The sequence below is a fragment of the Colossoma macropomum genome, unplaced genomic scaffold (assembly GCF_904425465.1).
Source record: "Colossoma macropomum unplaced genomic scaffold, Colossoma_macropomum, whole genome shotgun sequence".
Classification (NCBI taxonomy): domain Eukaryota; kingdom Metazoa; phylum Chordata; class Actinopteri; order Characiformes; family Serrasalmidae; genus Colossoma; species Colossoma macropomum.
The window spans coordinates 5520715-5546086 of record NW_023494793.1 but is presented as its reverse complement, the minus strand read 5'-3'; the positions used below and the strand labels follow the sequence as shown (position 1 = coordinate 5546086).

Sequence of the window (25372 nt, the reverse complement as noted above, 5' to 3'; positions counted from 1 at the left end):
GCATTAAATGGTTATGAGTACACAGCCGGATGCCTGAGACACTGTTTTACTGAAGTTCTGAGGTGGTTTTGGCATAAAATTATGTATTATAATTATTATTAGGTACCTGCAGGTTCACTGGTGGTTTTGGATAGTAGATAAAATATATATTATGCAGTGTGTATATGTTATATTATTAAATATGTATTTGTGTTGTAAACATTGTGAATCCTATCACCACCACTGTAAAGAAATCTGAGTCTGTGAGTTGCTCTGTTAAGGCAATTATAACCATTTATAACAGTTTTCACATGAAACCACTAATGACTTTGTCTCAACAATTGAATTACACACACAATTTGAAGCAGCTCCGCCTTAACTGGCTCAGACGTCAGGCTTCCGTGGCTAACCGTTTAATCTTAAACACAGTCCACCTTTTTCTGCTTGTAAAAATACATGCATGTAATGAAGTGATGATGGACAAATACAGTCACACAGAAAAACCTGGTTTTTCCGAATGGTGTGCTCAACCTTCTGACTGAACGCATTAACATTCCTCTGTCTGACTAAACGAACCACTTCTGTGACTTTGGGTGAAAGTAAAAGATGAGATGTTTGAGCGCTTACAGTTGTGACTGTTATCGTGTGTGTTGTGCGTCAGTGTGAATTAGGGCTCGTGTTTGTGTTTGAGTTTCTTAGGGAGTGTGTGGGTGTGAATTTGACAAAACCAGGCCACTAGCACTAAAGGCTTCTTCTCCACAGGAACGTGCCTTTGGTTTTAAAACTCGTCCGCCCTGCCTACACGCGTCCTGCTCATGAACCAGTGCTGTTCACTCCAGAGGCCTGTGTCTATAATCTGTACTGTACATACAGAATGTGTGTGTGTGTATATATAGACACAGTGTCTATAAAACACTGACCATGTTGAGGCCTTTGTACAGAGCTTTTTTCTGTTCTGTTAAAGTACAGGTTCAGATGATTCTCAGGAAGCTCGAGTGCCCGCCGTCACTAACGCAAAAGTAGGACATACCAGTGACTACGAAATTTAGAGTTTTCAGAATTTTTCTCATGATAATTTTCATTTAAATTAGAAAGGAATGCAAAATAGAAGCTTTTTCACTATATGTATGTATGTGTGTGTGTGTGTGTGTGTGTGTATATATATACATACATATAGTGAAAAAGCTTCTAGTTTACATTCCTTTCTAATTTAAATGAAAAATTATCACGAGAAAAATTCTGAAAACTCTAAATTTCGTAGAAAGAAATATATATAGAAAGAATTGTGTTTGTATCTATTTTGTATATTGACATCAATGGTTGTATGCAGGAAATATATATGAATCTGATGCTGATTTTTAAGACCTAAAATGAGTGTCACCTGGTTGTAATTGTAGTTTTAAGCTTTACTCACTGATATAATTGCCAGCTGACTTTCGGTTCTAACAGAAGAAAGTCTTTCTGATGAACGTTGTAATGTCACGGGTGAAGTTTCTCAGAACTCGTTAGCTTTTTTGGTTTGAGGCATTTTACATGTTTGTTTTACTCGTGATGCTGTTTATCAGTTCTGCCTGCTGTAATAACAGAGAAACATTTGGATTCTAAGAAATAAGTGGTTCTTTTCGCGTAAGAGGTGGTGTTTCACTGCATTGCCAACAAGCCATCATAAACATCAGTGTTTTATCTGTTTGCCAATACCAATAAATCTCCTTAAGACTTGGCTAATTAGTGTGAAGTTGTCCTCAGCTGAGGTGTACCTGAGTCACTCGATTGACTAAGATTATAAAACCTCCAGCGCGTTATGCTTAGAGCTTTGCATTTTTAAATAGGGCACTCAGTGTTTGTTTAAATTCCTGCCTTGTTTTTTTGAACACACCCTTAGGGGCTGTGATTCGGTAGGAAAAATGTCAGACATCCCTCAAGAAGGTGGGTCGATTCCAGAGTGGTGACTATATTAATTAAGGTGATATTATATTTTAAGCTCTGCCCGTACTGGATGGACCTTCTTTTCCAAGTTTCAGCCAGAAGGTTTGGTGTACAGCCTCCTTAACCGACCTTTGCCGCTATTGTTCAGTGTCCCGTGAGCGTCTGTAGGCGTTTCTGTGGAACTGGCAGATGAAACACATCCTCAAAGCGTTCGACTTCTGGAGAGTTTCTTTGTCTTTCTTTGGAAGCTGAATGTTTTGTCTGTTTCCAGGCTTTCATTACTGAACTGTTTTCTCTCTGTTCCTCTCCACGCTTGATGTCAGCGAAGGAAGCAAGAGTGCTATCTTTCTGAACTTAGGAACTGCTACAGCAGAAGATTTGACGTGTGTGGTGCAGTTTAAAGCACTACAGTAATGTCCTGAAATAAATAAGAGAAACGAAATGGCGGGTTTGGAGTTATGATGTTCAGAACACAGAGCTTGCAGACTAGGGCAAGATTGCAGTCGGAGCCAATCCAGGCATGTTATCCTCCGTCATCTAGTTCTAATTCTTTGTAAATATAGACTTGATCCACCGTCTTTGGTTGGTTGCCGATGCTGCCATGACTCTGATATTATGATTTTCAGACAATAACACATTGTCGTTTGGTCTCTAGCGTTCTGGTACTGTCCTTGGTATCAGTAGTAATATTCAGTTATCCTGGCACCCTTATATTACAGTATCAGTTAAAAAAAAACAGCCGCTGTGGGTGAGACTGACATCTTGGTGCTTTTAGCCTGAAGGTGGAGGTAAAAGGAAAATAAACAAGTTCAAAATATTTGAATGGGCTGATCCGTCTAGTCAGTGTCGTCTAGCCATATGCGCATCCATATCTGAGTGAGTTTTTGCGTCTAGGCACTACTAGAGAGACCTGCTTCTATTTGAAATTGGTGCTTTTAAAGGAGATTGACCAAACCTGCTAACATGGCTAACAGAGAACAGTAGGCGTCAGTTAGCTTGATACCAGTTACATAATGTTATACAACAGTTAGTTCCGGCCACGCAAGCTGATTGGTTGAGAGGCGTTCTAACCGTGCTGTTATTTCGCCATAACATCACGTTTTTTTCACAAACACTATCACTCCGCTTAGACGCTGTTGCTAAGCAACGACTTTGACAGCTGTAGGAGACGCTCAAGCCGTTTGAACGTTTTTACTTGTTACTTTGCCTCAAACAGAAAATGGACACTTTTAAGATCACATTTGACCGACGGGCGATTTGGTCAGACTCTGAAGATGAGACGACACTAAATTCCCAAACTGTCACCACTGAGCAGCTTTTCAGTCGGCAGCTGTGACAGAAGAACAGCTAAACAACCTGGAATCAGCCAGAAATGAACCCAACACCATTCGCCAAACTAAATGTGCTGTAAGATGATTTACAGACTGGCTGGAACAAAACAACATTAATACTGATCTGGCAAAAAAGACAAAACTGAGCTAAACTTGATATTGCCGCAGTTTTATGGCTCGGTCTGTACTTCAAAAGACGAGGCTTACAGCAGACTTAGCAGCGAGTGGGCGGAGCTCGTTACTCTGACATAGCAACAAGCTGCTTGTTAAGGAACTATAATTTAGCGGAAGGAACTGCTAACGTTAAACGTTAAACGCCGCGTTCACGGCCCAGTTTATTAATTTATTACTGTATTTATTTAACTGTTGTATAAAAGCAACAGAACACTCGAGGAGTGTGTTACTGCAAATAACATTGCGGCTGTGATGATCTACCGCGACCAAATCACAACCGTGATGTTATTTCGCGATATCACACTCCCTCTCGTGTTCTGTTGCTTAAGTAACTGGTGGCTGTTCGCTTTCATTCATTGTTTTGCAACAGTGGATTTTCTGGAAAGACTGGCTCCATCGCAGTGACGTGAGGAAATCATACTGGATATCTGGAAATCTCGTCTGGAGATTCCAGTGCAGAAAGGTCAACCGTCAAAAGCAGTGTGGTTGCTTTGGACTGGAAGGAGCTGGAGTAAATTGGGGGAATGGGAGGTGAAAGGAATAGCATGTGTGTGTCAGACAGAGAGAGATGCATAGTCAAGTGTGGGGGACGTTTGGAGAAGCGGGAAACGCTGGAATTTCTGCGTAGGAAAAATGATTCTGTCACTTCCTAACTCTCCACTGTCCCATTGTGTTTTTCTGGGGGGGGATTTTTTTGTCATTGTTTTTCTTTTATTATTATTACAAGCCTGTAGGCTTTCCAAAGCTTCTCATCTTCAGCTGTTGTTTGGTTTGAAAAACCTTCCTTTACTGAGTTGCCTTAAGACCCCTGTGCAGTTTACAATAGTAATTATTTCCAGTACAGTCATTTGTTTATAATTCTCAACGTCTCAGTTTATCCTGTTTTTGTGTGGAATGCTCTGTAGTCCCCTTGGACGTCCGTGTTATGCGTTGTTTATGAAGTAAATTTCACTTTAGGAGCAACGCTAATAAAAATTACAGAACATTTGGAGGAAATATGATCTGGTACTGTGTAATGTGCATTTCCTTTGATAGTTTGAGTGTAAACAAGTCTATTATTTCTAGATAGTATTAGAATTAAGGTATTTGCTGTGATGTCAACGGCTACAAGCATGGCTTAAAAGGATGGTTCACATTAACGTAATTAACATTACCACAAATGAAGGTGATCAGCCAAGACTTGTTGTGTTTTGCCTCTTTAGCACTGGAGCTGGGAAGATAACGTTGCTAACAAACACTGGAAATCAATAGTCACCCAAATCTTTTCTGTGAATACATCAACAAAACGTCCCTCAGTGTGTGGTTTAGAACACAGTATGACTTAAACTTACTTTCAGCTGTAAAAATGAACTGTACTTCACCGTGTAGCCGAATGATTCTGGCAGCGGTAAAGTTTTTTAATCATTTTTAATAGTTCATATTAAATAAGTCATGCTGTGTCCCAACACATCAACACGTCTGAGTGACCTTGAGCTGGATGCGATTTGAGCAGATTAAGAGACGTTTTGTAGATGTATTCACAGAAAGCTTTTGGGTGACTGTTGACTTCTAATGTTTGTTAGCAATGCGCTGCGGTCGGAAGAAAACCTCAATTTTTTCAGTTTTTCAGTTTTTGATATCTGAAAATGCCTGTTGCTCTTTACTTTGTGTGTACATGTTTTGAAGAATGGACTGAAAGAAACGGCCCAAAATGACTCGGAAAAAAGTCTGGTTCCATTGACTTACATTAAAAGTAAAGTTGTTTTTTTTTCTTCTCTTGTCAAGTTACCATTTTGGAGATACGAGGTTTTCTTCCGACAGCAGCGAACGTTAGCCTCATAGCTCCAGCGCAAACCAAAAAGAGGCAGAATTTCGACGCCTGAAGTGTCTTGGCTGATCGGCTGACCTGGAGTAAGTGGAAATTGTGTAAATTTGATATTTTTGCTGAACTATTTGATTTAAAATCTTCATTGTTGTTATTAACTAAAGTTAGCTAACTAGCTAATACTGGTCAGGCCCCAGTTTGGTTGTGGGATATTATCTTCTAGCCATTTTATTTAATGAATGATGTCCCTGGCTAGCTTTTATTCCAACCATGCTATCGTAACTTTGTTGATGTTAGTGCTAGCCTAGCTACACTACGGTCATCTCAACAGTCAGTTATCACGTGGTTGACCTTCCTGTGATTTCGTTATGGCGATTAGGGCCGATTTGTCCGCTTGCACGTGGTATTGTCCTCACTTAGAGAGACACGAGTGTACACAGGACATAAATACGACTTGAGGTGCTCAGTGGTTTTGTTGGATGGTGCAGGCAGTTTGGTTCATGTCCCAGTAGGTGTGTGGGTGTATGTGTGTGTGTTCCCGACTGCATGATAGAGCGTTGAGTCATGTGGAAGAGTGCCAGAGAGTTACTGGAAGCCGTGCTTTCTATCAGCGTCTGCCTCCTTAATATATCAGCACCGGCAACCAACAGCCTGTGTCTGCAGAGGAGTTTGGTGAGAGAACCTCGTATCTCTGAAACGTTGACTTTATAGAAGAAGGAGAAAAGTGCTTAACATCTGCTAATGTACGGTTTGCTTTTCAGAGGACTGTAGCTAAACGGTCCCTGTGTTTTTATAGTTGTTTAACAGCAAACATGTTGAGATACAGCATTTAATGGGCAGATATAAAAGCCAGTGGAGTTGAGAGATTTTATTCCATCAAATTTTGGACCATCCTCTGCTAAAGAAATGGTCACGCAGTATAAAAGGAAAGTGGTGATTTCAAATGGTGGGGAAAAAAAAACAATAAAATTTTTTAGTTTTTAGTGAAGCTGCGATACGCAGGTTGTTATTTCTAGCAGCGCTGGTTCTGCAGAATGTTAGCGCGTGTAATTTCCTGTTGGAGTTGCTGAATGATGCGGTCCAGGGTGTTCAGTTTGTTATCAGATGGATCTAAAGATCACATTCGTTTCCTCTGTTGGTGTTGAGCGTTGTTAATGATCATTGTGGCTGGTGTGTGGATGATGTCACGGTAGCGGCATGCCAGCAGTGTGGTGAGTGCACCTGTACAAACAGCTCAGAGAGAGAAATGTGAAGCGTGAAACTGCCACCAAACTGTGCCCCCCCCCCACAATCACCTGCCCCCCAGTTGCGCTGTCTCTCTCTCGCTCTCGCTCTCTCTCTTTCTCTCTCTCTCTCTCTCTCTCTCTCTCGCTCTCTCTCTCTCAAACTATTAGCCAAATTTTTTTCTATCTTTATACAGTGTGCAGTGTCCTTTTAATTTAAAATCTGTACACCTCATATAATGTTCTGTTACAACTAAAGTCTTTATTCCATAATACGATGCGTCTATTTTACATAGAAATTTTGGTAATTAAGAGTTTTTGAAACCACTGGAAAAAGTATTTTATACTCAGCCATATTCTTCTAATTTGTCGCAGGGCTATGATGTCTAACTGGTCACTGTAGACATCTGAACTGCCACTTTATCTCCAAATCACCCCAAAAATTCAGACTATTTTTTTTAGCTTATATTAAATGGATAAAAGTCTGAAATAATTCTTTGCTTATGAATCTGATGTGAAGAAAAACAGAAGTCGAAAAAGCTCTTCTGCGTAGGGCTTTTATTATGAAGCGGCATGTCATGCTTTTTTTTTTATTTAAAAAAGGATTCTATTTTGACGTGACGTGTCAGGCTTTTTTAAGAGGAGCTTTTGTTTTGACATGCTGCAGCACTTCATAGAGAAACACATGGGCTGTTTCTCAATATCAAGAACGCAGAGAACAGACTTGTATTCTTAGGAAGAAGGTTCTTGATAGGTTATCTTGTAAGAACACAAGAAAGGAGAACACATACCGGAGATTGAGATGCGCTGTGGACTTGCTATTGTGCCACAGCTCAGTCCAGCTGATTTCACCAGCAATATTTAGCAATATATAAGCTCTGAATATTACACTCGAGACATAAAGGTACTTTTGTGAAAAACAAATGACGAAACAGAATCTTATATGACCCTGTGCTGTATTTCTTAGCTAGGAAAAGCCAAACTTCATCAACTACAACCTTGACGGATAAACTATGATTTTACAAGCCTGAATTTCAAATAAATTAATGTAACTGCAGGGTGAGGGACAATTGAGTAGAAGTAGGAGAAATGGAGCGAGAGAAAAAGTGCTGCTGCAGCCGTCATAGCTGAGCTGTCGAAGGAGGGACTGCCTGCTGTAGTGCCACTTATCTTGTTGTGGCTCTTTGCTGTAAAAGATGCTAATGTGTAAACACATAATTAAATTAACACATACTGTGCGCAGAATATACGTTAATAAATATATATATAATAAATATATATATTAGCACTGTCAGAACAACTTTTCATATTAGATATTATTTGTACCGAATAGTTTAAAAAGCTTCTTTGATGTGTTTTATGACTGCATCTTTAGGTCTGTTTGTTTGTTGGTTTGTCTGTTTGTGCTTTGAAAATGTTTAATAAAAATATTTTCACAAAAAAACAAAAAGGACTTCGCAACCTACTGCTGAGGGTCAGTATCCTCTGCCAGGTGTGATGATGCTGCACTGAATGATGGGATTTTCAGGTTGTTTTCGCATCCTCTGTATTCCAGGCAGATCAAAAACACTTCTAGGCACTTTAAGTACATTGCATTGCAAAGAAAACTGTATTAATAGTATCGTTAGTGGATCGGTCACTGTAGCCGATACCTGATCTGTTTATCAGGTCAGCGTCGGTGGCCATACAGATCCAGTGTATCTGATTAGTGCATCACTAATAATAATAATAATAATAATAATAATAATAATAAACTAAAAAACAATTATTAAATAATACTTAGATATTAGCTGTAACTATTAGATATTAGAAATTTTAGCTTCTTCAAATCGATACTGCACTGGTTGTAAGATGTTCTGAGCGAACATCCTCACATCGTTCTGCCTCTGCGTTTCATTCCTCCTCCTACTGCTCATGTCTGTGGATGGCTGTGTAATAGCTGATCACACCTGGCTTTAGGCTCCAGTAATTGGCCTCTCTTAATTGCAGGCTTTCTAACTGTAGCTTTGCCTAAACCTACACGTGCATAATGGAGCTTCTCAGGAAGAGAGATGAGACTTAATGGACTTAATGTTGGCCAGAGCTGGATACACTGAATCACATGCAAACCTTTGGTTCTGGGCATCGTTACCCATTACAAACTAAATATGTTTAACCCGTTAAATTCAGTTATTATTTTTAAGACTTATTTAATAAATACTGTACACTTTTCAGTAACTTCTATGAAACTAATGCATGTTGTTTACTTGTGAGAGTGAGAAATTGAAGTGTGGGCCCTCATACATAGTGGTTTCATGGACCTGAGTTATGTCTAGTCTTGGACTGAATTGCTTATGACTTATGGTAATTACTTTATTACTACTGAGTGAAGTATAAATGTTGTCATTCATTACCAACTTGGTGGTCAGTCTTGGCATAGATGAGCCAACAAGCCTGCTGAATATAAAGAAAGGATCGGCTGTCTGAATTCACTGTGTATGTCTGTTATTAACGTCGGCGTTTCCTGATTACACTTTAATCTGTTGTCAGTAAATATCCAACTCCGGCTTATCACACTCATTTCTGGTTTAAGCCACACCCGGATTAAGAGGGGCGGGCGGTGGGTATTCGGGAAGAGGCATCGAAATCTCTTTATCTGTGTAGGTGTTTTGAACGATACCCAGTCTGACTCTGCTGATAAAGGAAATATCCTTTAAAATTCCTGTGTAATGCGATAGTTGAGATGTAAACAAAGTCAGACTGGTTTGAAATGGTTCATTGTAGAGACTCTTACCAAGGCTGAATTCTTTACAGTCGAGATTATGTGATCCAAACATTTTATTTATTATCCAAAACGACCAGTGAACCTACATGCATCTTCTCGGTTTTTGTATGCAGCGTTAATGATCAAATAGTGGTAAATCTAAAAAAAGTGGTAAATATTTTGCCTTACAACTCCAAAAAAGCCATGAATGGATTTCAGAAATACATTTTAGACCTAAACCTTCTCAAAGCTATTGTAAAACAGTGACTCAGTCATCTGGCATCTGGTATTCATTACCGCTTTATGTTGTAACTTTGTGTGAGGTACATTTAGAGGCATTAAGCCCTTTGGACGTCCGGTTCCTATCACCACCACTGTGAACGTCTCTGACCCTGTAAGTTTCTCTAGAACAGAGTATTTCAGTTAAACCACTCTAAATGTCTTTGTTTACATTTTAGCAAATTAACTATGCAGAAGTTTCGAATATTTGGTGGAATTCCCCTTTAATGTTGTTGGTTAGGGTCATGGTAAAGATGACAGTGATGGTGTGTTCACAGTGTATTGCCCAATTCTGAGTTGCAGTGTGCCATTGTTTTCATTTCCACGCATATACACCCTTCTTCCTCTGCGTGTGTGGGTGTGGGTCTGTGTGTGTGTGTGTGTGTGTGTGTGGGTGTGTGTGGGTGTGGGAGGGGGGTGCCTGCAGCAGCAGAGCTCTGTAGAAAGCTTCAGAAGGAAATTCCAGGCTGCTAAGAGGAGGGCCAAAGGTTACTGCTGGTGGAATCTCATTTTCTGCTCGGCCGCCGCTGAAAAATAGCTGTCTGAAGCGGAGCGGGAGACAAAGGCTGAGACGGCCGACAGCCAGTGGTGGGGGGGGCAGTGTGGTGAGGGGGTTTGCTTTTTTCCTACGCGCTTTTATTGGAGTACTTTGAGCTCCTGAACACTGCTAGAGCATCCGCTGGTATTCCCCACCACAACGTGTGTGTGTGTGTGTGTGTGTGTGTGTGTCTTATCTTTGTAAGAGGAAATGAATGGTGATGTGCCTGACACCCTACACGTTCCACAGGTGTCCCTCTGGAATACAGGAAGAGGCAAGGAACATTCGGGATTTGGGATGCTGAAGTGTTTGTGCAGCTGTGTTCATGTCTCTGCAGTTTTTTTTTATTTTTTAATTTATAAGCACAGCTCTTTTTCCCCATCGTTGCAGTTGCTGTGTTATTTCTTATTTCTGTGAGTGTTTTTATTTTATGAAGAGCTATTTTTTCTATCTGTCCTCTTGCTGCATCTTTATTTCTGTGTTTTTTTCCTTATTTGAGTTTTTCGTATTTTATAAAGAGCTATTTTTTCTATCTGTCCTCTTGCGGCATGTTTATTTCTGTGTGTGTGTTCAAGTGAGAGAGATTTGTTATTGGTTTGTGGCCTCTTATCTCACTGTAGCGCAGATAAAGTCTCATTGTTCACATTTTGTGTTATGATTACTGCTGTGTGTTCATAATCTCTTTGTTGAAGAGATAAACCTAAAGCACTTCGGAATAAGGAAGATACGGCTATTTGAATAGTCTAGGCTGATGGCTGTAATCAGCATTTCTGAATCTGTGTCTGTTTCTGTAGTCAGTGCCAGTAGTTTTATTGCATTTATGCTTAAACGAATAGAAAAACAAGTTTGCGTAGTTGTCTTCTCGTCCCAGATGAATGTAATCAGCCCGGATGTTTGGTGTCTGAAGTTTTCTTTACTTTTGCGCTGGATCTATGAGGCTAATGTAGCAAAGAAACGATGTGACTTGCTGATGGATTTTTTTTCCTGAGGTATTTTATTAAATTTGGATGATTACATTAAATTAAACATGTTTGACAGATTTTCCCTGAAAATAAACAGCATGTATTCTCTGCAGATGAGTTTACGGGATGGTGTAAGCGAGCGCTCCACAGAAGTGTGTTTGCTGATCTGGAGCACGAGCTAATTAATGCACTGACTTGTCAGCTCTAATGCGATGCTTTCTGTTCCTGACAGAAATGCAGAGACTGTGCTTTCTCTGCTGCACTCTTACAGACTCGAGTATTCTGGGTTTGGAGAAGTGGAGGCTGATTTTGAAGGGTCGGTAGTGGGGCTGCAGCTGATGATAGTTTAAAACTAGCGTTTGATTAATCACCCGAACAAGCCATTTTGTCTTTGACGGTCTCCACTCGCTTTATCCCGTCGCCCCCTCAGGCCTGAAATAATCATTTAAAAGGTGTCTGAGGTGTGAATTTGAATTTGGTGGGAGTTTTTTAGGCCATGTTTATGTATTAATATGCACAGGCAGAATCTCAACAAACCCGTGGGCCAGAGAACGCCTACGTTTTTATTTCATTAGTTAAATACAGGCACTTGTAGTAACCTTGAAACATTACACGAATACTTGAAATGTTCAAAATTTAAATGTTCCCAGGAGCTCAGTCTGCTAAACCTACCTTTTTGCTTGAACTAGACACCTGGCATCCTTTCTTTGCTGCAAATCCATTCATTCTTGGGCTCAGTTTCTGAGCTGCTGAGCTGACGTTAAGTGTAAATGCGGTTATTGTGTTTGTTGATATGACTGGTGTGGAATTGTGTAGAATTGAGGTGTAACTGCCGTCCCATAGACTGTTGTTGTGGTAGGAGAGTCAGAGCACACATTACATTGCAGTGCATGCTGGGGACTGTAGTGCAGCACGTTGTGAAATGGGCTAATATTAACAGAAAATTAAAATACTTTTGCGGGCCGGATGGGATTGTGCTGTGGGTCTTGTGTTTGACACATGGACTCTAAAAGGAAGGTGCAGCTCAATGTTTAGGGCTCAAATGCAAAATCAACGTTATATCAATGTAGACATGATGACAATAGTGGACAATACACTCATATCCTTGGAAGAAACGTCCTTCACCAAGCTTAGGCTGAGTTCTCTTTGAATACTCTTTCAACACGCTTGCAGTCAGATTCTCAAGTAGGCCGAGGTACGGCCCACATTACACACTGTTCTTCTGCATATTGTGTGCACTTACACATTTCCGCCAGAGAGGTCCCCAAATCCCCAAAACTTACATAGTGCAGTCCTAGATATCATAAGTAAAGTGTACAATTAAAAGCTAAACATGTGGAACTGAGGCACCACTACACTGTGGGCATTATAGCATGTCAGTTATGTTGTTCATGTATATTAACAGTAAAACTGAATAGGTCAGTGTCATGATGTACCAGTATGGTGTTACCTACTGCTATTCGATAGTACAGGCCGTACAGTTAACAGGCCTTTAGGTCAGCTGCAATGGAGGAATTTGATTTTGAACCTAAACCTCAAATTCCCCATAATCGTTGGCGGTTCCAGACTTCCTCACCTGTAACCTAAGAATAACTCAGCCAGTTTGCTTTGTTTCCAGTGTAATTACTCAATAATGAACCTCAGGGAGTAAAAATGGCCTCAGAGTTTTAAGATATTATTTTTTTCTCAATATCAAGTCACAGATATTAACAATGTAGGCTCATAAAAACATAGTTCAGCAGTTTGAACATAATGTTTGAAATGGCCTGATAAATTCTCACAACCACTACCAGCATTCAGAAGACGATGTTGGTTAAAACCAATGGATTATAAACTGTTAAAGTGCCCATATTGCTGTCTTGAGCCCACGTATGACATTTTGTGTAGTTTCATGTCCCAAAAACAATTATAATTCATTTTTCTGTGAACATTTTTCCAACCTCCATTTCTTAGAAGTAAACAGGCTGTTTTTGTTGCTGTGCTTTTAACACTGATAAACGCTCTCTGGGTCTGATTGGCTGCCCTGTATTGCAGTCTGCCTTGGTTTTAGTGACATAACAAAAACAGTCCATTCCAAATGAGCTGTATTTGAAGTTTAGCTTAGATATATGGGCTGCAGAGATGGGTTTTGAAACATCAGCGGTATTTATATATTACATCAGAAATGTTTTTTCCATGTGGGCCCTTTAAAAGAAAATATCAGTTAATGATCAAAGGCACGAGAACTAGGTTGAGGTTTAGGTGGCTGCTGTGAAAACACGGTGTGGTGCGCTGGGCTGAGGAATACATGTGGCCAAGTTAATGGTAACGTTTGGTGCTGGTAATATCCGGGTTTGATGAAGGTGTTCCAGTGTTTGTGTAGAGTTACTGTGTGTGTGTGTGTGTGTGTGTGTGTGTGTGTGTGTGTGTGTTGACCTGAGGTTTCAGTCTTTTATTTTTCCCCATCCTGTCTTATTTTTTTGGCATCCTGTATGAACACGTGGGCAGATAGACCGGTCTCAGCACAGCCAGCGGTGCACAACACAAACCTACACTTCTGATTTATAATAGGCAAAAATACTGTTGTCTGGTAACACACACACACACACACACACACACACAGACTAACATCCGAACTGCAGCACACACACCCGGATCATGAGTGAGCGAGAGAAGGAGAGGATTAGCGTAGATTATCCTCTGCTCAGTGGTAAGTCATTCATGCTGCAGTTATGCAACACATGCCGTTGTTTTTCTCCTCTCTGTGTGCGTGTGAATAATAGTGCTGGCTGATATCTGAATACTTTCAGAATATGTCACCATCGTTGTTTCAGATGAAATTAAATTTTGCTTTAACACAGTTAATGAGTCGTCATGGATGCTGCTTCTCTGTACTAAAAGAATGTCTAGTGAACCTGATATAGCATGTTTTGTTTGGACTTTTCGTTCTGTGTCTCTTAAAGGGGAATGTACCTTTTTTTTTCCAGGATGAAGCCAGAGTGGTTTTGGGTGAAATGCTCTGTTCTAGAGATGCTTACAGAGGCAGAATTGTTCACAGTGGTGGTGATAGGAACCACACGTCCACCTCTAAAAGCTCCCTCACAGAAAGTTATTACATGAAGTGAATGAATACACTGCCTGAGGCATTGTTTTATGATTGTTTTAAGAAGATTTTGGCCTGAAACATTGTTGAAGTGCATAAATGGTGGAGAGGTACAAGCAGGGTATTATGAGGCAAAATAGTGCTATGTTTGTTTGTATGTATGTATTTATTTATGCATGATCCTGGAATCAACACTGTTGTAGTACTGCTGACAGTTCACTGGTGGGTTTGGATAGTAAATAAAATGGCTATATTTGTGTTGTCGACATTATGTCCCCTGGTTCCTATCACCACCACTGTAAAGAAATTAGAGTTTAATTTTCTCTACAGTGAACCACTTCATAACAAACCACTCTGAATGACAAAACGATTGAATTAAGCAGAAATTTCAAAAAAATCTGACGAAATTCCCCTTTAAGACGACACCAAAGGAAGCCTCACACAGACAGAAAGCATGCTCACAGGAAGGAAAGTTATTGTTTATTTATTTTCGGTGGGTTTTAAACTGTTATTTCAAAACAACGTGAGGCACTCAGGAAATAACATACATTCTAGATAATGCTCAGGTCCTGGATATCATAAGTAATGCATGCAAAAACTAGAACTAAACTAAAACAAACAGCTTGTGGACAGGGAATGAGCATTATATTAAAGAAATAATAAATATGAATATGAAGTAAAGGGGTCTTTGTGGTCATTAGATCATGAATATAATGTTTACTCACTGTATTTGAGTATTACAGTGTACTAGTATAGACAGTAACACCCAGCACTGGTGGTTATGTACTGTTTTCTAATCCGACTGAGGTCTCTGTCTTATAGTATTCCTCCTATTATATCTGTTTATCATGTCTAACACAAGTGTGTTGGTGTAGTACTATAATCCTGTGTCCTGTTTTTACCTGTAAAGTTGGTAATAATGGATTAATAACGTAGACCAAGCCTACATTTTTCATGCTTGTTTATGTAATCAATACATGGAAAGATTGGACTTGTGCGTGCAGGTGTGATCTGTGTGTGGGTGGGTGTGTTGTGTCTAAGGTTTATTTTTGCACGCAAATGTTAGATGCAGCCCAATCCCATCCATCATCGTACGCTGGGTGGTGCGGCAGTATAAACAGGAGAGTCTTCTCTTTCTCAGGCTTGGGCTGTGATCTCTTCTGTTGGCTCTACTGAGCAGTGGCAGGTCCACTGATGTGTAGCTGAAGGCGATAGTTCAGGGAAAATGTACACCGTTTCCCCCCTTAGTCCAAATGTGGTGGATCAGCAGGGACGTGTTTGGTGTCAAAACTTTGCTTCTTTGGTTTTGCACTTGAGCTACTAGGCAAATGTGGCTAATGGGTAAATGTCCCACGATACAACATTCCTGTGATATTAAAAATATTGAGAGCCGAATGCTGCAATAACATATATATTGTGACATATTGTAAATTATTAACTTTTTTCAGCTGCAAACTGTGTCCCCAAAGGAAAACCTTGTCAGCATCTGTTTTATATAGTATAGTATAATATAGTGAGAACGTTTTCAGTCTGTTCATCTCACTTCATTTATTTTTATTGCAGAAAAATGGGACGGTCAAGCAGACAGACCAACACTGAGTGCGTTTACATGCACTTGAGTGATCAGATAATGTGAAACTCTGGGTCTACATGAGTCAGACAGTTATCAGATTTCTGCTTTGCAACCAGCCAATAAATTCACAGAAGAAAATGTGATGTAAACAGTAAATTAATTTTTTTTTATATTGTGCCAGTTTACCTGAAAATATGAACATACTTCATCTAGAAGATGAAGAATCTTTAAACCCTTCATTTCGTTAAGTATTTGGTTTCAGCGTCGCCCCAAAAGTGTTTTGCTGCCCTCATTTGCAGACTAAGAAATCTGAAAGAAATCAGAGTAAGAGTTTACATGCACTGAGAAATCTGAGATCTCTTAATCTCAGATTCTTAATCAGATTTTTAGACCGTATTCTGATACAAGAAACTGGAATATGCTGTTTCCATGACCATTTGAATAATCAGATAACTGCAGAAATCAGATGATAATCAGATTATTATACTTGGCGTCTGTGTATCGATGCAGTCTTACCAGGCAAAATATTGCAATGCTATGCTGTATCAATTTTTTTACCCACCCCTACTAATGGGTAATGGAAACTACTCCACCGGTTAGCATTGTATGATCTGCACATTGTGGAGATACGTAAAGTAGCCAGAGCAAACAGATATTTGAGCCCAACGCTACAAACTGTTTATGATGTTTTGGTTAGGTTTTAACAGTGATTTCACATTTTTTTTGAAACTTATAATTTATAGGTTTCTCTGCATTACAAAAGATAGGAGTCTGGTCTTGTATAAGTGGAAATACCTGCCAAGATGGCCGTCGAGTGGGCAGACCTAGTCTTGGCCGATTGATTGCATTCGGATAAGAAGAATTTTTAAGACTAGTATTGCTTGTGTTCACATTAACAGGTCTTCGTTCAGATGCAGCGTAATCATTGGCGTTATGGTGGGAGTAATGCAGTGTGTGTGGGTGGTGGGGGGGGCGGTGCTGATAGATAGTTTCTTTGTATTGTGGTTGTACTCTGGCTGTGTGTGTATGAATATGAGCAGTGGAAATACCGTGCTGGTTTGTTTGCATGGAAAATGGTTGAAGGTCAGAGGCTTGTGGTTTGCGTTGGAGAGTGATGGAGGAGCGGTATTCCCTGTGGTTTGTTGTGGAACCTACTTCAGCTGCAAATATATTCTTCCTTCTTGCGAATGTTTACTGGATTATTTTATTTCGTTGACACTTAACACAGATGTGATACCTGTGCAACATTTTCTTCTGGCTGGCTCTGCTGTTTGGCTTTCACTCCAAACAGTTCTGATGCACTCTGATGCACACAATTTCCCGAGATAAACGAGCGAGGGATCTTCCCTGTTGTCTGTGGTGGGCCGTGTCCCTTAACGGACGGTTCGCAGTGTGGTTTATTGTAGACATCATGAGCCATAGAGATGGTTATGAGATTTAACGGCTGTTATGATAAGAATCCTCTCCTAAATTTAGTTTTTGCAGGCCGTGGTCTCGGGAGAATAGTTTGGCCGAGCTCCAGCCTGCTCACGGGGGAGACGTTCTTACGGACTGTAAACGCGGATTAAGTCATAACCTGGCAACCGCATGCAGAGCTCACTCTCCGGGTTGGATGTAGCCAGTAAACAAAAGAAGGTTTTTCATATAAATAATACTTGCTGCATTCACTTTAACATGAGGAACAAATTATATTTCCCTGTCTGCGGATCTGGTTTTGGAATATTATGATTGATTCTCATCTGTTATAATAACGTTTAATAAAACATGCACTCATGCTTAGATTTGACTGATGTTTTGATCCGGTGTTTGATGTATTTATTACACTCTGGAATCGTAGAGTGTTTAGGGGACACTAGTTTGTTGTGCTAAACTGTCTGCATTTTATTTGTATCTCTGCAGTGATAAAATGTGATGTACTCCAAATGTCTGCGTGTTATAAACGTTGATGGATTGGCTTTGGCAGATATGTACATGGAAAAAATCTGATCTTTGCTTCGACCCACAGCTCCTGTATCAGCGCCTCTCTACTGGAAATGTGCTGGTGTGTTTATTTGTTAATTTAGCCAACAGAGTGTGACCCTTATTTATTTATTTATTTATTTATTTATTTATTTATTTATTTATTTATTTTAAAGAAGACTTATAAAAATCAACCAAAAAATCAGTTGACGAAGTTGGTGCAGGACTGAAAATGTTGCTAGGCGGTTGCTACAGTACAGTGCTACAGTGGACGCTAATGTGTTGCTATGTGCCACCTTAAATTCACTGCCACCTTAAATGTAATCCTGACTTAAATTCACTGCCTCCTTAAATTTACTGATATCTTAAATACACTGCCACTTTGAATTCACTGCCACCTTAAATATACTACCACCTTCAGTTTACAAATACCTTAAACCCACTGCAGCCTTAAATTCATTGCTACCTTAAATGCAGTTCCACCTTAAATTCACGCCCACCTTAAATGTAATCCTAACTTAAATTCACTGCCTCCTTAAATGAACTGCCACCGTAAATTTACTGATATCTTAAATACAATGCCACCTTAAATTCATTGCTTCCCCTAAATGCAGTTCCACATTAAATTCACAGCCTGCTTAAATTCAGTGCTAGCTTAAATATGTAATATAAAATGATTGATCCGTGCACCTCTTAGCATATACTGGGCTCCATGAGAAGAGCTTTGGAGATGGTTAACACACATAACAATTGCACACATCACATCTCAATGTGGTGTTCATTTGTGTTAGTGTTAAAATGCAGCATATCACTTTCTCTTTTGCACGGCTCTCCAGCTGTTTTCGAGCTTTGTGTAATGTTTTTATTGTCCATTTTCCACTGCTGTAGTACCTACTCAGCGTAGAGAATATTTGTACCAGCATAATTGAATTGAACTGTGGTGAAATGCCTTGATTTCCTGAATTGTTTTCATGTGTCTTTGCGAAAGTGTAAATCAGTCTTTACTGTAGAGCAGGCATGTCAAACCGGGGACCTTCCTGGCCACAGTGCTGCGGAGATTAGCGTTTACCTTCATCTACCGCTCTGAATTCAGTTCATGAAGGCCTTACTGATCAGCTGATGAGCTGAATCAGGTGTGTTTAATGAGGCAGTGTGCTGAAGTCTGCAGTGTTTTGGCCAACGAGGAGTGGAGTCTGACACATGTGCTGTAGAGTGTAGGTGAGAGTTTGGTTTGTAGATTTGGAGGGAAAAGAGTTCTGAGCGTTTATACAGAGCCAGTAACAAAAGGTCAGACAGCTGCTCTGAACTCTGACCCTGAGTGACCACCACGTGTCAAAGGTCTGGATGAACAATGGCCAGGGCACCAGACTGAACAGAAGGGGAGAGAGGAGTGAGAGAGACGTGCACATGATGGACGATAAGGACGAAATGCGTTGTTGTGATTGTGCAGCAGTACATTGCTGTTGTGAGATGAATCAGTGATGACACAGTTAATACCCGGCCTGCATTAATTAGACCAAACCGTTTACTTCTGTTGGATTGTATGAATGTTGGTTCATCAAAACCCCTACAGAAACTTCTGGACTATAAGTCCAGACGTGATCTTGTAAGGAAAATGCAATCACGTTGCCCAGTTACGACGGATTCACTCTTATTGAAGTGGAGAACGCAAAACGCTTTCTGCTCAGGGGTCTCCATGTCCTGACGGGACTGAAGGGGCCATCTTCTGGTGACTGTCAGAAACTCTATGACCCCCTCTTTCAATTGGTATGTGATTGGTTCCTAGACGCCTCACATATATTTCATATATATATATATATATATTTTTTTTTTATTCATATATATACACACACACACACACACACACACACACACACAAACACACAGGGTGATTCTAAAAGATTCATCTGATTTCAAAGCGCCATATTTTTAAACTGTGAGGCGTTTAGGAACCAATCACAATCCAATTGAAAGAGGGGGTCATAGAGTTTCTGACAGTCACCAGAAGATGGCCCCTTCAGTCCGTCAGGACATGGAGACCCCTGAGCAGAAAGCGTTTTGCGTTCTCCACTTCTATAAGAGTGAATCCGTCGTAACTGATATAAAATCAGTTTTTGCTGTTTGATACTTTTTTCCTCCCAAAAGACGACAGTCTTAAATATATAAACAAAACTGCAAGATATAGGCTATATTACATGTTGCACATGCACATTTGTCAAACTCGTGTGTTATTATGCCTCATAATAATAAAAGCGGGAAAAATCCTGGACTATAAGTCCTCAAAATTTAACTAACTGAGCTTTACAAGTTCATTTACAGCCCGTCAGGTGTTTTCGGTAGCGTGTAGCTCTTACCTTCTGGTTGGAATGAGCGAGAGGAGATTTCCTAATGTGGCTCAGTCACTCCCAGCAAATAACCGGATGCAGGACTCTACACCTCTGTGGATGTTAGAAGCTGAGCATCCTTGTTGGTGTTACTTATTTGACCTGTTCAGACAGTTTGATTCCTGCTGCGACTCGCGTTTTCTCCTCGCTCCAGTAACAGACATTGGGGCGAGTCTTAGTGTAGTTGAGCCATCACACAGTCATCGTACAGTCAACCACTCTTAACCTGTCATAACTGCACTCGATTGGAAAGCTGAACAGAAGAGGAACGCCTTTTCCAGCTCGAGCCTCCATTTCGAACTGCTCGGCTAGTCGTCTGTCCAAGGGAGACGAAGCTGTAGTAGCTTCTTATTTGAATTTCCCTCAGGCGGCACAGTAAGTGCTGCACTGTTCTATGGTGAAATGGAGAATTCAGGTAAGAAGCTACCTTCATCTTCGTCCAATGTAGACCAGCCAAACAAGGTTCTTTCGAGAGTTTTTTGGAAGGTCAAATTATATAGAACTATAGGAACTATTCCTGGTATCACTCGTTTAACATGAAATTTACTTGTATACAATACACAGTGCCTATTGGCTTGCACCCCCCTGTATGGGAAAGGTTTTTTTTATATATTAATATATTTATGTCAGTAATACTGCATGTGTATGTATATATACGTTAAAAAGTAAAGTATGCCTTTTCCTTCAAATTCTATTAACATATAGATGCTAACACATAATATAAACAGTATTTTATTTAAAATGTCACAACATAAGCCTTCAGCCCGGTTAATATTTCCTTCCTTTCATGTAACCGATTATCCGTTATTTAACACTTGCGGACGCTCCTATCAAAATTAGTCGAAACACACATCCCTAATAGATGAAGGTGTTATTTTAAGGGTGTGTGAGAGTGTGAATACAGTACGCGGCATGCCTGGTTAATGCTATTCCATTGTAAGATAATGACTGATGATAATGGCTGACTAATTCCTCAGGCAATTCGGCGTTCTTTCAGGAAGGAGCTGTATTTGTGTGTGTGTGTGTGTGTGTGTGTGTGTGTGTGTGTGTGTGTGTGTGTGAGAGAGAATGGGAATGTTACTGGGCCATTTGGCAGGCCTGAGGCCGATGAATGAAAAGCCGTAGTGGTCTGACAGTGCTGCTTCACTGGGAGATGGATCATGTGCTTACTGAGAGAGCGCTGAAGTGTGTGTGTGTGTGTGAGTGTGTTAAATAACCCAAATGAAAGCTACTGAGTTGTTTTCCCACTGGAGCTGAATACCAGAGTGGCTGTGGAGCCCAAACGGTAGTTTGTGGACGTGTTGTTGGTTCATAAGTGGTCGGCCTAATTGCATAAGCAGCTGCTTTGGGGAACAGATTTGAAAGCTCGAATTCTTGCGTCTCAGTTGTTCTGAAATGAGGACGGAGCTGTGAAACCGAAAAAGCTGACATGGGGAACCTGCTTACATTTACTGTTTAACACTTAGCAGTTGTTTTAGGGGTATTCTGTGGTCAGAATGTCAGGTATGTATCTAGAAAGCCTTGCTAAGAACTGCTTCTCTGCTCTTCTGCTGTTCTACATTCCTACCCCTCTAGTCCAAATGTGGTAGAGACGGTTGGCGTCTGCTGATTGTTTCTTTAGTTTTGCACTGGAGCTGTGAAGCTCGGTTAGCTCACAGGTAGCAGAGTAATGTAGAGCCAAGCTGAGAAGCTCTCCACACTCCTTTTGTTCCTCAAGGATGGAAAGAAACCTTCTCTCTCTCACTGTTTGCCTGCTTTGTATAGAGCAAAGGATTGTTTTTGCTCTCAGAGATATTTTATTTGTTTGTTTTTTGCAATCTTAAAAAAAAAAAATCCTGTTGCGTCTGGTTTGTATAAAGTGTGCTGTGTGCGGCATGCCAGCAGTTTGTAAGCAAAACTGTTAATAAATGTAATGTCTGTGCTGTACTGTACAATCTAGGACAGGGTAGGCAAGCCAAGTGTTAAGAAGAGCCATTTTGTCAAGTATCAAGGAGATCTAGCCACCGTAGCCACAGCATTTCATATCAATTTTATTAAGTAACATTACACCATCTTGGCTGTAAATATGTCTCAGTATGTGCTAATGTCCTAGAATGGGCTACAAATGCAGCATAAAAGAAAATGCAGACTTACTTTGAGCTTTAGCTCAGCTATAGCTGCTTTTCTCGCATCTCCAGCAGGAAACTTTTCCGCAAAAGTAAACAGTTTCTTGTAAAATGTCTCTCAACGTTTGACTTTTACAAGGCTGAAGTCGCTTCTCATTCGCCAGCGTCTTACTCTATTTTCCCGTTCCACCTTAAATGGTGCCTGAGACTTCAGAATGTAGCTAACTATGTAGCTAACTGTTGCACCATTTAAGGTGGAACGGGAAAATTTAACAAAACAAGAAGCTGGCGAATGAGAAGCGACTTCAGCTTCATGACTTTTTAGCGTTCGACAGTTTCTGGTTGCAGATTAAACATATCAGGAAACCAGCTGGAGTGAATATAAATGCAAATAAGTCAATTAATCTCCAGATTAGCCTTTTCATTAGCTACTAGCTGGGCCAGATTGTTGTCTGGGTTGCTGTGTGACCAGAAGTCTGTGCGCCAACCTTCAGGGTTAAAGGTGGAATTATCTACAAGTTCTCTAGTTCTACATTAACTCCAGCGTTTAAGACCATTTATTAGTAAACTGTGTTGAATGATCAGCAGAGCTTTATTTCACTGTAAAGGAGGATTATTTTATTATTACCTAAAGAATCAATGACGTGAAAACGCAACACAAACAGCTACCGTTCTTGCTTGTGTCCATTGTGAAATAACAAGTGCTGTGTAGTGGTTCCAGAGTAAGATGAATGCAGCGTCGCGTCTGGTGTGAAATGGGTGTAATTCTGATAAGAAAAATAATGTATGAATATTGTTTATTCGCATCACGTTACTAGTAGACTTCAGACAAACGTGTCTCGGCTGATCGACTACATTCGGAATAAGACAGTAAAACTGTGTGTTGATTTTTCGAACTGTTCCTTTAAAACACATCTGAAATGGCTGCCAGCTGTGGTTCAGATTTTAATATCGTCGCAGTAGCAGCGGCTTTTGAATAACACCCTCACCACCAAAACACAGTGTGTGGTGTTGTGTTAGTAAACATGGGACATGCCCTGCAGTGTTTATGGCACTGTTTCTGACTGAGGCCTTAAATCACTCAGTAGCGTCCGCAATCATGCAGTCAGAGTGAGAGAGGGAGGGAGAGAGAGAGAGAGAGAAGAAAGAGAGAGAGAGCTGATCTCACCTCAGCTCATTAGCTCCAGCTCGAGTGCATCTGTTGTTGTTATTTTATTTATTTATTTATTTATTTTTATGCCTTTTTTTTTTATTGCTCTTGTGTGCTGTGTGGTTTTTCACATAATTAGCTCAGTGATTAGGATCCAGGCTGGAAGGCTTCTAAACGGAGAATGATGTCGGAATCACTCGCAATAAAGCAGTCAGTGTTTCTCTTGCTGCGTGTGGGTGTGAGGAGGAGAGAGCTGTCAGCTTTTAATTGAAGAGGAGTGTTTGAGCTTGAAATATGGGGGACGCTAATAGCAAAGCACTTATTACTCGGCATCCACAATCAGAATTCGTGTTCCACGTGTGCACTTTGGCTATTTTAATGACCAAGTTACTTGTTTTAAATTATTTTCGCCAGTCTGTGTTGTTTTAAAGGTAAATAAAGTGAGGCAGGTGAGTGCTCTCACTGTGTATTTGAACGCTGCTGTCACACCTGTACCAAAGTCTTACCATAGTAATGCATGACGCAGTGTGCTAAGGTGTTTCCTCTTACTTTTGTTGAAGCTTTTTATTTGATTCATGGTATTTAAACAGATTTAAAACAGGCAACTGATTCTCCATTTCAGAATTTAAATGTCAGTTTAAAGAGCAAATCATGAAAATAGTTTATGTTGCAGCTTTGTTTTTACAAAGTACAGCGTTTCATGTGATCGTTTAGCACATAAAGTGTTGAAAAAAGGTAAACAAATAAAAAAACGGCCGTCATCCAATTTGGCTGTAACATTGGACATTGGAACTGATAAGTGATAAGTGCTTCTTATCTCCCTTGGCTCTCTTCAGTACATGGTGTTTGTTCGAGTTGCATGAGGTGGACAAAATAGTAGTGATTGTACTGTTGCAATCACAACACTGTTGCAATTCATATATATATATATATGAATTGCTTTTGTCAGAAGAAAACTTTGTATCTCCATTTTTGATGTTTTTCAGTTTTTGACATACATTTTGTGTAAATGTCATGATGAATAGACTAAAAGAAACGGCCCAAAATGACTTGGAAAAAAGTCTGGTTCCATTGACTTACATTAAAAGTAGATTTTTTCCTTCACTTGTAAAGTTACCATTTTGGAGAGAGCTTCTTCTGAGAACAGCGATATATATATATATATATATATATATATATATATATATATATATATATATATATATATATATATATATATTTAGGTGCATTTGCCTGCAATATTTTGACTAAAATAGTATACATACATTAATTCACCTACTTTAGAAATTAGTGGGTGGGGCTAGTAACCTCAGTTACCCACAAATCCCATCATCAGATCTTATTCTCAGCAAACAACAGCAGCTCACAAAGTAAGCGGTTCTACTTTTCGAGTCTGTATGCCGCTTGCTGTGAGCCCTCCTGCTACATTTATCAGGAAGTCTGTAGACACCAGCTCATCCAGCGTTTCCTCTGAAATGAAACGTGTTAACAGGGAGTTTGTTCCCCTTTGCTGCAGTAACAGCATCTACTCTTGTCGGAAGGCTTTACTGTAGATGTTGGAACATTGCTGTGAGGATTTGATTGCATTTAGGCCATAAGCGTATTAATGAGGTCAGGTACTGATGTTAGATGGTCATTTCTGGACACTCCAACCCCAAAGGTATTTCCATTGTTTGAAAACACACCCGCTGGGTGCTTCAGAAATCAGAACAAAACAGTCCGAGCTAAACAAGCTGTGTCAGGTTAGTGCGATGTTATTTTACAGTGCACTCTCAGGAAGAAGGGTAGTAGACTGTCACTGGGGTGGTACATCTTTAGCCAGGGAACATAACTGTACCATAATCCACACTGACTCCACACACCCCGTCTCATCTCCAGGCTTTGTCCTTTATTGTTCTGTTTTAAAAAGGTACAAATTCCCACTTTTCACCTGGAAAAACCTATTTAAGGTTCACAATCAGACCTTAAAACCACTGTAGTACCTTTGAGGGAACATCTACATTGTTTGTACCTGGATGAATGAAAAATGTACCAGCACAGAACCTTTATTTCTAACAGTGTATGTAGTAAGAGTGGCAGCATTCAGGAAGAATGGCCTCATTAACCCAATTAATGCTACATTATTAACTCTATTACTGCTGTATCATCTGAAACCGCAGT

General features: G+C 40.1%; 1 protein-coding gene across 4 annotated transcripts in view; it reads left to right on the top strand.

Annotated features, from left to right (window-relative positions):
• The window catches only part of ncor2 (nuclear receptor corepressor 2), a 179295-nt gene that overhangs the window by 20481 nt on the left and 133442 nt on the right, over positions 1-25372 (top strand). Inside the window, exon 2 of one of the 4 annotated variants that reach the window (XM_036578274.1) lies at positions 5175-5300. The exons of the other annotated variants lie outside the window; for them this stretch is intronic. The gene's annotated coding sequence lies outside the window, so the exon portion shown is untranslated. The remainder of the gene's footprint in view (positions 1-5174; positions 5301-25372) is intronic. 4 annotated transcript variants of the gene reach the window in all.